The sequence below is a fragment of the Diabrotica virgifera genome, chromosome 6 (genome assembly GCF_917563875.1).
Source record: "Diabrotica virgifera virgifera chromosome 6, PGI_DIABVI_V3a".
Classification (NCBI taxonomy): domain Eukaryota; kingdom Metazoa; phylum Arthropoda; class Insecta; order Coleoptera; family Chrysomelidae; genus Diabrotica; species Diabrotica virgifera.
The window spans coordinates 116,462,657-116,476,377 of record NC_065448.1 but is presented as its reverse complement, the minus strand read 5'-3'; positions in this window follow the sequence as shown (position 1 = coordinate 116,476,377).

Below are 13,721 nucleotides of genomic sequence, written 5' to 3'. Positions count from 1 at the left end.
GGTTAGAAGGATTTGAATTATATTACAATACCAAAAAAGTTACATGCAGTAATATCATACTCAAAAGTATATACTAGTCCAGTCGGGATAGCATTTGATCTTGAATGCCAAGCTGCACAAAAATTTATTTTTCTGATCTTTAGGGGAGTCAATAGTAGCCTAAATTTAAAATCGCGAATGAATTCCTCCGTTACGTTAGCGGCCATCTTGATTTTAAAGGAGAACCTGTTTTGCTCAATATCTCCGCCATTTTTAACTTTTCGACAAAAATGGAAGGAACTGAAATTGTTCCAAATAAATTGTATTTACAATTATTACAATTTCTTTTTAAAAATTTTTGTCGTGAGGTCGATATTTTCGAGTTAATTTTAGTTACAGTAGACGCCTATATTTTTGACTATAATATTGCATGTAACTTTTTGGGTATTGTAATATAATTCAAATCCTTATGACCAGTTAAAGTCCTATGTTTTGTCTATCTGTGGGCAAATTTTCAGCCAAATCGATTATGATGCATTTTGGGAATGGAGAAAAATGTAAAAAAAACGGTATTTTAACGTTTTCTACACTATAAAATTTGATCAAAAGCTTGTTTTCAATCAAAGTAACTTGTTATAATGCCATATAATGACATTTTTGAGTCCCTTCTATTAAAATATTATGTTTTCCATTGATACTTTACGAGATAAAATGGAAATTTGTATAAATAAACACCAAATCACTGTAAAATCGAATAAAATAACATTTTGAGAAAAAAAGAAGAAGATTTTTTGACCTTAAATATCTTATTTTTACGTCCCGCAGAAGCTATATACTAATTTTCAGACAAATCGGAGGTCCAAATTTTTTTTTGCTCCAAAATTGAGCGATTTGAAATGGAATGACACAAAATTAATTTTTCAAACAAATATTTTAAGTCGTTATGAGAAAATTATAATTTAACAGATGAAATAAAATAAACACAATTCAACTCGTAAAATATTTGGACCCTTACCAGCCGAACAGGTAAAGAACCCACCTTTTATATAGTTCATAATATACGTTTTCTACCTGGCCTCAAACGCTCGATATTTTTAACTCGTGGCAACATCGATTGACGGCAAATACACCGCAAATACACATTTTTATGTGGTGGAAGTCAAAATGGCTGTGAAGTGTAAAAATTTTTGTATATAATTTAAATTTTTAAAATCAAAATTTTAGAAAACTGAGAACGATACAGGGCATTAAAAAATGCACTCAACAAACATACACGAATTAAAATTCGAAAATGATAGTATTTCTTAGTGATGCCAAATGACTGCAACATGAAAAGATGACATAATGATAGCGGGATGTATATATATATATATATATATATATATATATATATATATATATATATATATATATATATATATATATATTTTCAAGAACACCATAATCTTAAATATATATATATATATATATATATATATATATATATATATATATATATATATATATATATATATATATATAAATTTGGTTATTGGGTTATGCAGCAAATGAAAAAGTGTACTCTTTTAAATTTCTTTAATCCGAGCTTTCGGTTAAGATTTTAACCATCATCAGGGTGCTACAAAGATATTTTTGGTGTAAGATAATATGAAAACATGTATAAAATTTTGTACTTACAAACTTATTGAGGATATTTCAAATATGGTGTAACTAAAATGAGAATCAAACTTAACATGGTCATGTAAATGCTTCAATGGAAAAAACGTAAAATAAAGTAGTAATTTAGTAAAATAAAAGTTAATTAATTTAGCACAACTTCAAAATCAATAAAAGATAAAATGACATTTAGACATGACATGACATTATTTGAAATATCTTACAAAAATTTTTAATATAGATGAACAATTTATTGAAGGACCAATAGGGTCAATGATAAGAATTGAATATTTTTAATTTTTATAAAATATTGTTAGCACTTAGAGGGATCGCAGTGATTGTGACTATAGGCCGACTATACTCAAAGGTAACACGAAACCTAATAGAAAATGATATTAAAGACAAAAAACCCGAAGAACAAGCGGGATATAGGGCCGGACGCTCCAATATGGATATTTTTTTTACAGAGAAAAACTAGTGCAGAGAAATAGAGAAACCATATAGCTTCAATAGATTTGGAAAAAGCATATGACAGTGTACCGACCTCCTAACTATGGATAGAATGGGTAAATTGAAAATAAATCCAATTCTTATTAACGCCACTCAAAATTACTACGAACAAAAGTTTGCAAGAATTAAAATGGGACAAGAAATGACCTCTCCTTTTCAAACAACAAAGGGACTTGAAACAAGGCTGCTGTATGTCACCTACCTTTTTAAAAATTTATTTGGACAGATTCTTAGTGAAATGGGTAAAAAAATTGTAGAAACATGGGAATAAAGATGGAAGAAAACACGTTATATACGACGATCTCAGTTATATGGTAAGAAAACTGCAAGAAGAATATGAGGTGGCAGGTCTAAACATGAATATGACAAAATATGAATATCTCTATATGTAACAGATGAAATATGTGACCTAGTCTTGGAAGACGACAAAATCAAAGGCGTGCATCCTGCAAATATTTGGGGGTCATTTTCAACAAGAAGGGAAATAGCGCAGATGAAATCAGGGAAAGAATTAAAAGGGCAGAGCAGTAACTCGTGCCTTAAGCTATCTTCTCTGTGGCAAAAAATTTTTTTTTTACAAGAAACCAATACATTTACGGAAGTATAGTCCAAAGTATTACACTTTACTGTTCGGGAGTATGGGACGTCGTCAAAGGTAATAGAAACAAACTTATGACGACAGAAATGGATTATCTGATATGAAGCTGCGGTAGATCAAAACTGGAGTTAGTTAAAAACGAACAAATAAAAACGAAATGAAAGTGGAGCGAAATATCAATGATGACATAGAACGAAAACATTATCTGGTTCGGACATGTTAAAATAATGCCAGAGTACAGATGGTCTAGAAGAGTATTGGAATGGATACCTTCTGAAAGAAGAAAGAGAGGACGGCCACGGAAAAGTTGGCAAAACGAAATTGATGGAGCAATGGTGGCAAGAGACTTAGAAGAGGCAACTGCATATGACAGAAGAAGATGGAAATTGAGGGTGGAGAAGCGGCGATAGCTGTAATCAATCCGTTATATATGTATATAAATAATTGTTGTAATTATAACTTACGGTTAAATTTAACAGGAGTAAAATTATTAATTAAAGTTAATTAAATTTTTTTAAATGATTAATACAAAAATTAATATATTATGTTGTTGACAGGTTAGAGTATCTAGAAAAGGAGTTAGGAGATAACTCACGATTATCTAAAAAGAGTAAATAAGAAAACATTTCATTTAAGTGGCCTATATCAGTACGATGATTCATTGAATTTGGATTTTTATTTATGTGAACCATTTCCAAAAAGGGCCTCTTTGTAGTATGTGACTCACGATCCAATATCTGCACGTCATTGTAATCAATTTGATGACCATTATTGAAAACATGTTCACCCAATGCACTTCTACCTGGGTACAATCTACAGTCTGACTTGTGTGAAGTTATTCTGTCTTTTAGTCTTCTTGACGTTTGACCAATATATATTTGATTACAATCTAAACAAGAAAGCCTGTAGACTGTATCAGTTTTAGAAAGCATTGGAGTCTTGTCTTTAATGTTAGAAAAATTCTTATTGACTGTGAGAGCAGTTCTAAATGAAAGTTTGATGTTTTCAAAAGGTTTGAAAAGTCGAGTAAATTTCGGTGCAATATCACTAATATATGGTAATGTCATATAAGTTACATTAGGAACGGGAATCGTGATGGTTTGTGAGTTGTCTGTATTAACATTGTTATTAATAATTGTTGGTTGAATGTTGATTGTATTAAACAATAATTTCTTCAAAAAAGAAGCTGGATAACCATTTTCAAAAAAAGATGATATAATATTTTTAAATTTTTTGAGTGAAAAGAAACATCACCTGGGAAAAAAATCATAGATTAGGAAACAAAATTTTAAATATTGAAATTAGTAGTAATCAAAAATTAATTAACAAGTTAGAGTCTCTAAATAACTCACTTAAAATTAACATAATTGAAAGAACAAATGTTGACATATTTAATAATTTTAAAAGCTTTCAAAAAATAATATATAATAGAACATTTCATGAAGTAAAACGTAATAATTTAAAAAAAATCGAAAGACTTAAAAAAGATCACATTAACAACCATCTCATTACGCAAGACAAGTGGATAAAAAACATCTCATCTACAGACATACCTGATGACGTTCTTAAATTTTTATTATTAGGTCCTAAATTCAGTATTGAGCCCTGTTTTGGATCAGACATTCCCATAAGGAACCTCTTGGCTGACATTGACTCCATTTTGTCTACAATCCCTGATAAAGACACCAGGAACATTACTTTAGCTAGGTCCGTTAACATCATTACAAATTCTGTTCAACATTCTAGAATTAATAACTCCATCTTTAGAAAACTATATTTTAAATCAAAACAATTTTTAAAGAACAATCCTGACTTAATTGTAACTAAATCTGATAAAGGTGGTGTTACAGTTATTATGAACAAACAACAATATATTGATTTAAGTAGTAATATTATCGACAATGATAGTTCTTATCAGATGTTGACCAGAGATCCAACAAATACTATTGAAAACAATTTCAATAAACTTATTAGAAAATTATGTGATGATGGTAACATTTCAGAACCAACAAAGAAACGGTTAGCTACCTATAGTGGTGTCCCCCGAAAATTTTACACTTTACCTAAGCTCCACAAAAACCCATTGGCTGTTAGACCAATTTTAGCTTCTATAGGCACTCCTACAGATAATCTATCAAAATTTTTGTCTGAAATTCTTACTAAATCTTATGATTTTAACAACGAATATTACATAAAAGACTCTTTTGAGGTCAATTCATTGTCTAATAATTTAAAAATACCTGATGGTTACGTGATTGCCAGCCTCGATGTAGTTTCGTTGTTTAGTAATGTATATCTTAATATCTGTATTACTGCCATTGACTATAATTGGTCTAACATTTCGAATCATTGTGAGTTGTCTAAGTCAACGTTTTTTGAACTTTTAACTTTTCTTTTTAAAAATAATTATTTTGTATTTAACAGTGGATTCTACAAGCAGACTTTCGGTACACCTATGGGTAGTTCAATTTCCCCTATCTTAGCTGATTATGTTATGAGTTATATTTTGGATATTGTGTTAAGGGTGTTACCTTTTAAATTATTTTTCATCAAAAGATATGTAGATGATATTCTTCTTTGCTTACCTACTAATGAACTTAATAATTTGTTATTCTATTTTAACAACTTTAACCATCACATACAATTTACTCTTGAAAAAGAGGACACGTTATGTTCTGTACCTTTTTTAGACACTAGAGTTATACGTAAGAATAACATTTTGTTAGTGGATTGGTATCGTAAACCACTTAGCTCAGGCAGATATCTTAACTATAATTCATACCATAAACACGTTATAAAAATCAATCTAATTAAATCTATGAAAAACCGCATTTTAAAAATTAGCGATGTTTCTTTTCACTCAAAAATTTAAAAATATTATATCATCTTTTTTTGGAAAATGGTTATCCAGCTTCTTTGTTGAAGAAATTATTGTTTAATACAATCAACATTCAACCAACAATTATTAATAACAATGTTAATACAGACAACTCACAAACCATCACGATTCCCGTTCCTAATGTAACTTATATGACATTACCATATATTAGTGATATTGCACCGAAATTTACTCGACTTTTCAAACCTTTTGAAAACATCAAACTTTCATTTAGAACTGCTCTCACAGTCAATAAGATTTTTTCTAACATTAAAGACAAGACTCCAATGCTTTCTAAAACTGATACAGTCTACAGGCTTTCTTGTTTAGATTGTAATCAAATATGTATTGGTCAAACGTCAAGAAGACTAAAAGACAGAATAACTTCACACAAGTCAGACTGTAGATTGTACCCAGGTAGAAGTGCATTGGGTGAACATGTTTTCAATAATGGTCATCAAATTGATTACAATGACGTGCAGATATTGGATCGTGAGTCACATACTACAAAGAGGCTCTTTTTGGAAATGGTTCACATAAATAAAAATCCAAATTCAATGAATCATCGTACTGATATAGGCCACTTAAATGAAATGTTTTCTTATTTACTCTTTTTAGATAATCGTGAGTTATCTCCTAACTCCTTTTCTAGATACTCTAACCTGTCAACAACATAATATATTAATTTTTGTATTAATCATTTAAAAAAATTTAATTAACTTTAATTAATAATTTTACTCCTGTTAAATTTAACCGTAAGTTATAATTACAACAATTATTTATATACATATATAACGGATTGATTACAGCTATCGCCGCTTCTCCACCCTCAATTTCCATCTTCTTCTGTCATATGCAGTTGCCTCTTCTAAGTCTCTTGCCACCATTGCTCCATCAATTTCGTTTTGCCAACTTTTCCGTGGCCGTCCTCTCTTTCTTCTTTCAGAAGGTATCCATTCCAATACTCTTCTAGACCATCTGTACTCTGGCATTATTTTAACATGTCCGAACCAGATAATGTTTTCGTTCTATGTCATCATTGATATTTCGCTCCACTTTCATTTCGTTTTTATTTGTTCGTTTTTAACTAACTCCAGTTTTGATCTACCGCAGCTTCATATCAGATAATCCATTTCTGTCGTCATAAGTTTGTTTCTATTACCTTTGACGACGTCCCATACTCCCGAACAGTAAAGTGTAATACTTTGGACTATACTTCCGTAAATGTATTGGTTTCTTGTCAAAAAAATTTTTTGCCACAGAGAAGATAGCTTAAGGCACGAGTTACTGCTCTGCCCTGTTAATTCTTTCCCTGATTTCATCTGCGCTATTTCCCTTCTTGTTGAACATGACCCCCAAATATTTGCAGGATGCACGCCTTTGATTTTGTCGTCTTCCAAGACTAGGTCACATATTTCATCTGTTACATATAGAGATATTCATATTTTGTCATATTCATGTTTAGACCTGCCACCTCATATTCTTCTTGCAGTTTTCTTACCATATAACTGAGATCGTCGTATATAACGTGTTTTCTTCCATCTTTATTCCCATGTTTCTACAATTTTTTTACCCATTTCACTAAGAATCTGTCCAAATAAATTTTTAAAAAGGTAGGTGACATACAGCAGCCTTGTTTCAAGTCCCTTTGTTGTTTGAAAAGGAGAGGTCATTTCTTGTCCCATTTTAATTCTTGCAAACTTTTGTTCGTAGTAATTTTGAGTGGCGTTAATAAGAATTGGATTTATTTTCAATTTACCCATTCTATCCATAGTTAGGAGGTCGGTACACTGTCATATGCTTTTTCCAAATCTATTGAAGCTATATGGTTTCTCTATTTCTCTGCACTAGTTTTTCTCTGTAAAAAAAATATCCATATTGGAGCGTCCGGCCCTATATCCCGCTTGTTCTTCGGGTTTTTTGTCTTTAATATCATTTTCTATTAGGTTTCGTGTTACCTTTGAGTATAGTCGGCCTATAGTCACAATCACTGCGATCCCTCTAAGTGCTAACAATATTTTATAAAAATTAAAAATATTCAATTCTTATCATTGACCCTATTGGTCCTTCAATAAATTGTTCATCTATATTAAAAATTTTTGTAAGATATTTCAAATAATGTCATGTCATGTCTAAATGTCATTTTATCTTTTATTGATTTTGAAGTTGTGCTAAATTAATTAACTTTTATTTTACTAAATTACTACTTTATTTTACGTTTTTTCCATTGAAGCATTTACATGACCATGTTAAGTTTGATTCTCATTTTAGTTACACCATATTTGAAATATCCTCAATAAGTTTGTAAGTACAAAATTTTATACATGTTTTCATATTATCTTACACCAAAAATATCTTTGTAGCACCCTGATGATGGTTAAAATCTTAACCGAAAGCTCGGATTAAAGAAATTTAAAAGAGTACACTTTTTCATTTGCTGCATAACCCAATAACCAAATTTATATAATTACTGTCAGCAAAGACTCATTGTCTTCTTTATATATATATATATATATATATATATATATATATATATATATATATATATATATATATATATATATATATATATATATATATATATATAACAAGGTTGTATTATTGGGGAATTCAGCAAATTTTATGTGAAAAGAAAACACTTTTTACTTGTACATGTAATGATGATGTAAACAATTAATTAAAGTTTACGAAAGCTTGGATCAAGTAAAAAGTGTTTTCTTTTAACATAAAATTTGCTGAATTCCCCAATAATACAACCTTGTTATCTAACATTGTCAGCAAAGACTTCCCTTCTGGTCTCTTTTATATATATATATATATATATATATATATATATATATATATATATATATATATATATAAATCATCTTGGAGGAGACTACTAACTCAGTGAGAGCTTTATTAGTGGACTGTTTAGCATAGGGTGAATTTAAAATAGAATAAAAAAAATAACAGTAAAAAAACCAGACCTTAAAGTAAATTGTAATAAAAATATTTCCTACCTTGTCATTTCTCGTTGCATAAGCTGGAGCAGGCCTGCTATTTTTCTTACTGCTATTGCTGAGTAGTATAAATCACTCGCGAGGACTATATTGAGTTTCTATACACTTTTCGGAATAATTGTAAGTGACTGTTAACCAAGAGAGTTGGTTGGCGAATTGTCTTTTTAAAATGAGTCGAGTAGGCAGGTAATTACATACAAAAAACTTTAAGGTTTTTACTTGAAAATAATGATAAAAATTAATTCATACTCACTGAATTAGGTATTGGCCTACTCGTATATACGGGGTGTCCCATAATATTGAAAAGAAAATGAATTAAAATATTCTTAACAAAAACAAGAAAATTAAAAATTGTTATTCCTACTTATGTGGACGAACCACAACCGCCCACCACAATACGCAGTATTGTTACGGCTCAAAAGGCAAATGACACAATTTTACTATAGAGCGTTTATATATACCACTATTAGTTTTCACTGTGGCCACTCTAACTATACCATCAGATCCAGGATGAACCTCAATTATACGGCCCAAAGGCCATTGTAGCGGGGGAATATTATTTTGGCGGATTACCACTAAGGTACCTAGTTGGACGTTTGGAGACGGAGAATTCCATTTAGCCCTTTGATGAAGAGTTTGGAGGTACTCCTTAGACCACCGTTCCCAAATCTGTTGGTGCAACTTATTTAATAATTGCCAACGATTCAACCGATTGTGCAGAACATTGAGCAACGTTTCTTCGGGCGGAGCACTCAAAGGCTCCATGGTCAAAAAATGTCCTGGAGTTAACGCACTAAGATCGTTTGGGTCTGAACTTAACGGGCATATTGGCCTCGAATTCATGATGGCCTCAATTTGAGAAAAAATAGTATATAACTCTTCAAAAGTTAGTACTTGTTCTCCAATTGTGCGAATTAAATGACCCTTTACCGTCTTAATATTAGATTCCCATAAACCTCCAAAGTGTGGAGAAGAAGGGGGAATGAGATGCCATTGAATAGATTCATGAGAAGCAGCTTGTGATGCCAATCTGTTAAGTTCTGCTCTGGCTCCAACAAAGTTAGTGTCATTGTCACTATAAACATGTTGACATCGGCCTCTACGACTGACAAATCGCTTAAACGCAGCTAAAAACGCGTCAGTGGATAAATCAGATACGAGCTCTAAATGAAGAGCTTTTGTTGAGAAACAAATAAAAAGCGACAAATACGCTTTAAGAGTTTGAGACTTTCGAAGTTTGGAAGCTCTTATAGGAAAAGGGCCCGCAAAATCAACTCCAACATTACTGAAAGGTTTTAGTTGAGATATTCGAGCTAGCGGTAGATTTCCCATTAACGTAACTGGAGACAAAGGATTCACCTTAAAACATTTAACACATTTAGACAGTACTCTACGAATGGCTCGTTTGGAAGATATAATCCAAAAACGCTGAGAAATTAGGTATTGAACAGTTTGAAGCCCGGCGTGTAGATATTGCAGATGAGTAGATTCAATAATCATATCAGTTAATTTACAACTGTTAGGAAGTAATGCAGGAAATTTGCGATCATACGAAATGGGCGCATTAGCTAGGCGACTACCTACACGTAGAATTCCCTTTGCATCGATAAAAGGTGAAAGCTTTCTTATATTTTTTGGAAGCAGCTGTTTATCTTGGATAAAATTTATTAAAGTATTAAAAAAGATCTGCCGTGTTCGTTTAACAAAAACCAGTAAGGAGTTATGTTGCTCCAATAAACTTAAACAATCTATTTCCAGATTACCATATCGGTTTTTGGTTACATAATGGAAAAAACGAATAATGTAACACAAACATCGAACACACCTATTTAAAGACGAATGAAGATCCAATAAAATATCTAAAAAATTATTGGGAATTTCAGCAATCAATGCGACAGTCCGCACTTCCAAATTTACATTAGTAGACTCCTTTGAATTAAGTTCAAAGAACGTTAGCGGATCAGATTGTAAGAAGGTTGGCCCCGCCCACCATTTGGAACAGTTAATTAACTCAGAGGGTAAGCAACCCCTTGAACCAATGTCAGCAGGATTTTCTTCAGAAGGAACATAGTGCCAACATGAAGAAGTTACTCGTTCCTGCACAAAAGCTACTCTATTGCTCACAAAAGTTTTCCACTGATGAGGGGAAGATTGTAACCAACGTAATGTAACAGCAGAATCAGAATAACAGTATATTTCCTTGATTTCTACTTTATCTTTAATAACAGAAGAAACAAAGGAGACTAGTCGAGCCACTAAAACCGCAACAGACAATTCTAATCTTGGAATAGTGAGTCCCTTATTAATGGGTGCGACCTTAGATTTAGCTATAACAAAAGAAACAAAAGGTTGGCCTGAAGGTGATAAGCATCGAAAGTACAAGACAGCGCAGTAACCTTTCTCGCTAGCGTCACCAAAACGGTGAACTTCTAAGCGTAAAATATCGTCAATTAATAAACGACGAGGTAAATTTAATTTACTCAAATATGCTACATCATCAATGTATTTTTTCCACAAACGGATAATTTCTTTTGATGGAGCATCATCCCAACCAATCTTCTGAGTCCATATTCTTTGAATAAGGTGTTTAATTAGAAATGTTATTGGAGATAAAAATCCAAGAGGATCAAATATTTTTGCTAAATTGGACAAAAGATGACGTTTTGTACAAGAAAAGTCTAAAACTTGAACTTTAAAAGCAAATGTATCCGAAGAAGCGTCCCATTCCAACCCTAATACTTTAAGTGTTTTGGACGAAATATCATCATTAAATGTAAGAGGTTTTATTGCTAAATCTGATACAGCTAATCCTTTCAATAAATCGGGTACATTACTGGATCATTTTTTCAACTCAAAACCTCCTTTGGCAAATAAGGCAATAAGTTCGTCTCTTAGTGCTAAGGCATTTTCGAAACTAGGACAGGAAGAAACGATATCATCAACGTAGGTTCCAGTTTTAAGTGCCTCGGCTGCTAGAGGAAACGAATCCCCGTCATCATTAGCCAACTGATGTAGACATCTAATAGCAAGATAAGGAGAACAAGAGAGACCATAAACAACTCTGTTGATACGAAGATCTCGAACAGGTTCAGAATTATTAGAACGCCAAAGTACTCTTTGATAATCTGTTTGAGTAGGATTAATTAAAATTTGCCTATACATTTTAGAAATATCGGCCGTAAATACATAACCATGCAATCGAAAATTAATCAAAATTGTACAGATGTCAGTCTGAAGCTTAGGACCAGTGAATAATTTGTCATTGAGTGAGGGTTGATTTGGAAGATGCCCGGAACCATTACAAACGACCCTTAATTTACTTGTTAGACTTTCAGGTCTTAAAACACAATGATGCGATAAATAGTAAACGTAAGGTGAATCGAAGTTATTCAATGGGACAGGTTCCATGTGACCGAGCTCAACAAATTCCTTCATAAAGGTGCGGTATTGGTCATAAAGTTCAAGAGATATTTGAAGCCTTCTTTCTAATGAATAAAACCTACTAAGAGCAAGTGATCTAATATTAGGAAAGACAGGATTTTCTTCCTTAAAAGGTAGATCTACTACAAAGCGTCCTGATTGTTCACGCGTATAAGTATTCATAAACATATTTTCCACTTTAGCGTCATCAGGAGCTAAGCAAAAAACTTCAGGGACTGCTTCTAATTCCCAGAATTTCTTTATTTGCTGATCCAAAGAAACCGTATCTTCAACTTGGCAAAATAAAGAAGTAAGAGTAGGTGCCTTTGAAATATTTACTTTTCCCATAAGCACATAGCCAAATATAGTATTAATTGCATCAGGTTGGTCTTGATTGCCGTAAATACGTCCATCCAAAAGAATTGTAGAGAATACATCAGCTCCTAAAAGAATGTCTATGGATCCTCTACGAAAGAAGTTATCATCTGCTAACTTTAAATTAGCAATATGGGGCCAAGTATTAACTTCTAAATTACATAAAGGCTGATCCTCACATATTTTTGTCAAGACTAACGCATCGGTTGTCAAAATAGGAGAAGATTTACGTACTGGTTTAAAAGAAATGGTAACCCCACCTAAATTAGTGTTCGACTGCATAGAACCTAATCCTTGGATGTTAGCTGAAGTTTTCATGGGACGTAAACCTAAACGCCTAAGGGTCTTTTGACAGATGACGGATGTCATGCTTCCCGAATCTAACAGACACCTAACAGGTTGGTAGTTACCGTGACAATCAAGCACCTCAATACATGCAGTGGAAAGCAAAGTACTTTTATCAGCGGAAGAAAAACACACAGAAACGGATGATCCAGTCGTTGAATTTAAAGTGGATGCCGCCGAATCTTGAACATTCTCTTCTTTCTTAGAAGAGGAGAAGCAAAGTAGTGTATGATGTTTTTTATGGCACGAGTGACAAGTCCATGTAGATTTGCATTGGCTAGAACGATGTGATCCAAGACAGTTAATACACATCTTGTTCTTTTTTATTAATTGAAATCGATCTACAGGAGATTTTGCCAAAAAAACGGAGCATTTATAAATGGCATGGGTATCATTTTTACAGATAGAACATTTTGGTTCAGGTTCTGTTTGAGCAAGCAATGATGTAGATTTGGAAGAATTAGGTTTTTTAGAAAAGTTAGATTTTGGTTTAGTGTGAAAATCAATATTATCTAAAGCGAGACAACTTTGATTTAAAAAATCAATCAGTTTTTTATAGCTTGGGATGGTTGAATTATTATGAAAAAGCTCAAAACGTGTTACTAAAGAAACAGTTAATCGTTTTAAAATCATTTGAACAAGTATAAAATCCCAATGTACTGTGGGTAGTCCTAGCTTATTTAGAGATGCCACATTTTTCGAAAATGTATCTAACAACTTGCGTAGTTCTTTTGGATCTTCTGAAGTCAGTTGTGGTGAACTTTCAAGGTTATTCCATAAATTGGCAGCGATTACCCTAACATTATTAAACCTTTCACAAAGCAGATCATAGGAAATTGGATAATTGTTTGCTGTGATGTCAATATGATCCACAGCATCGCGCGCTGCACCCTTTAAACACGATAGTAACAAATTAAATTTGTCAATTGGTTGTAAGTAAGTAAGAGTATGAACGCGA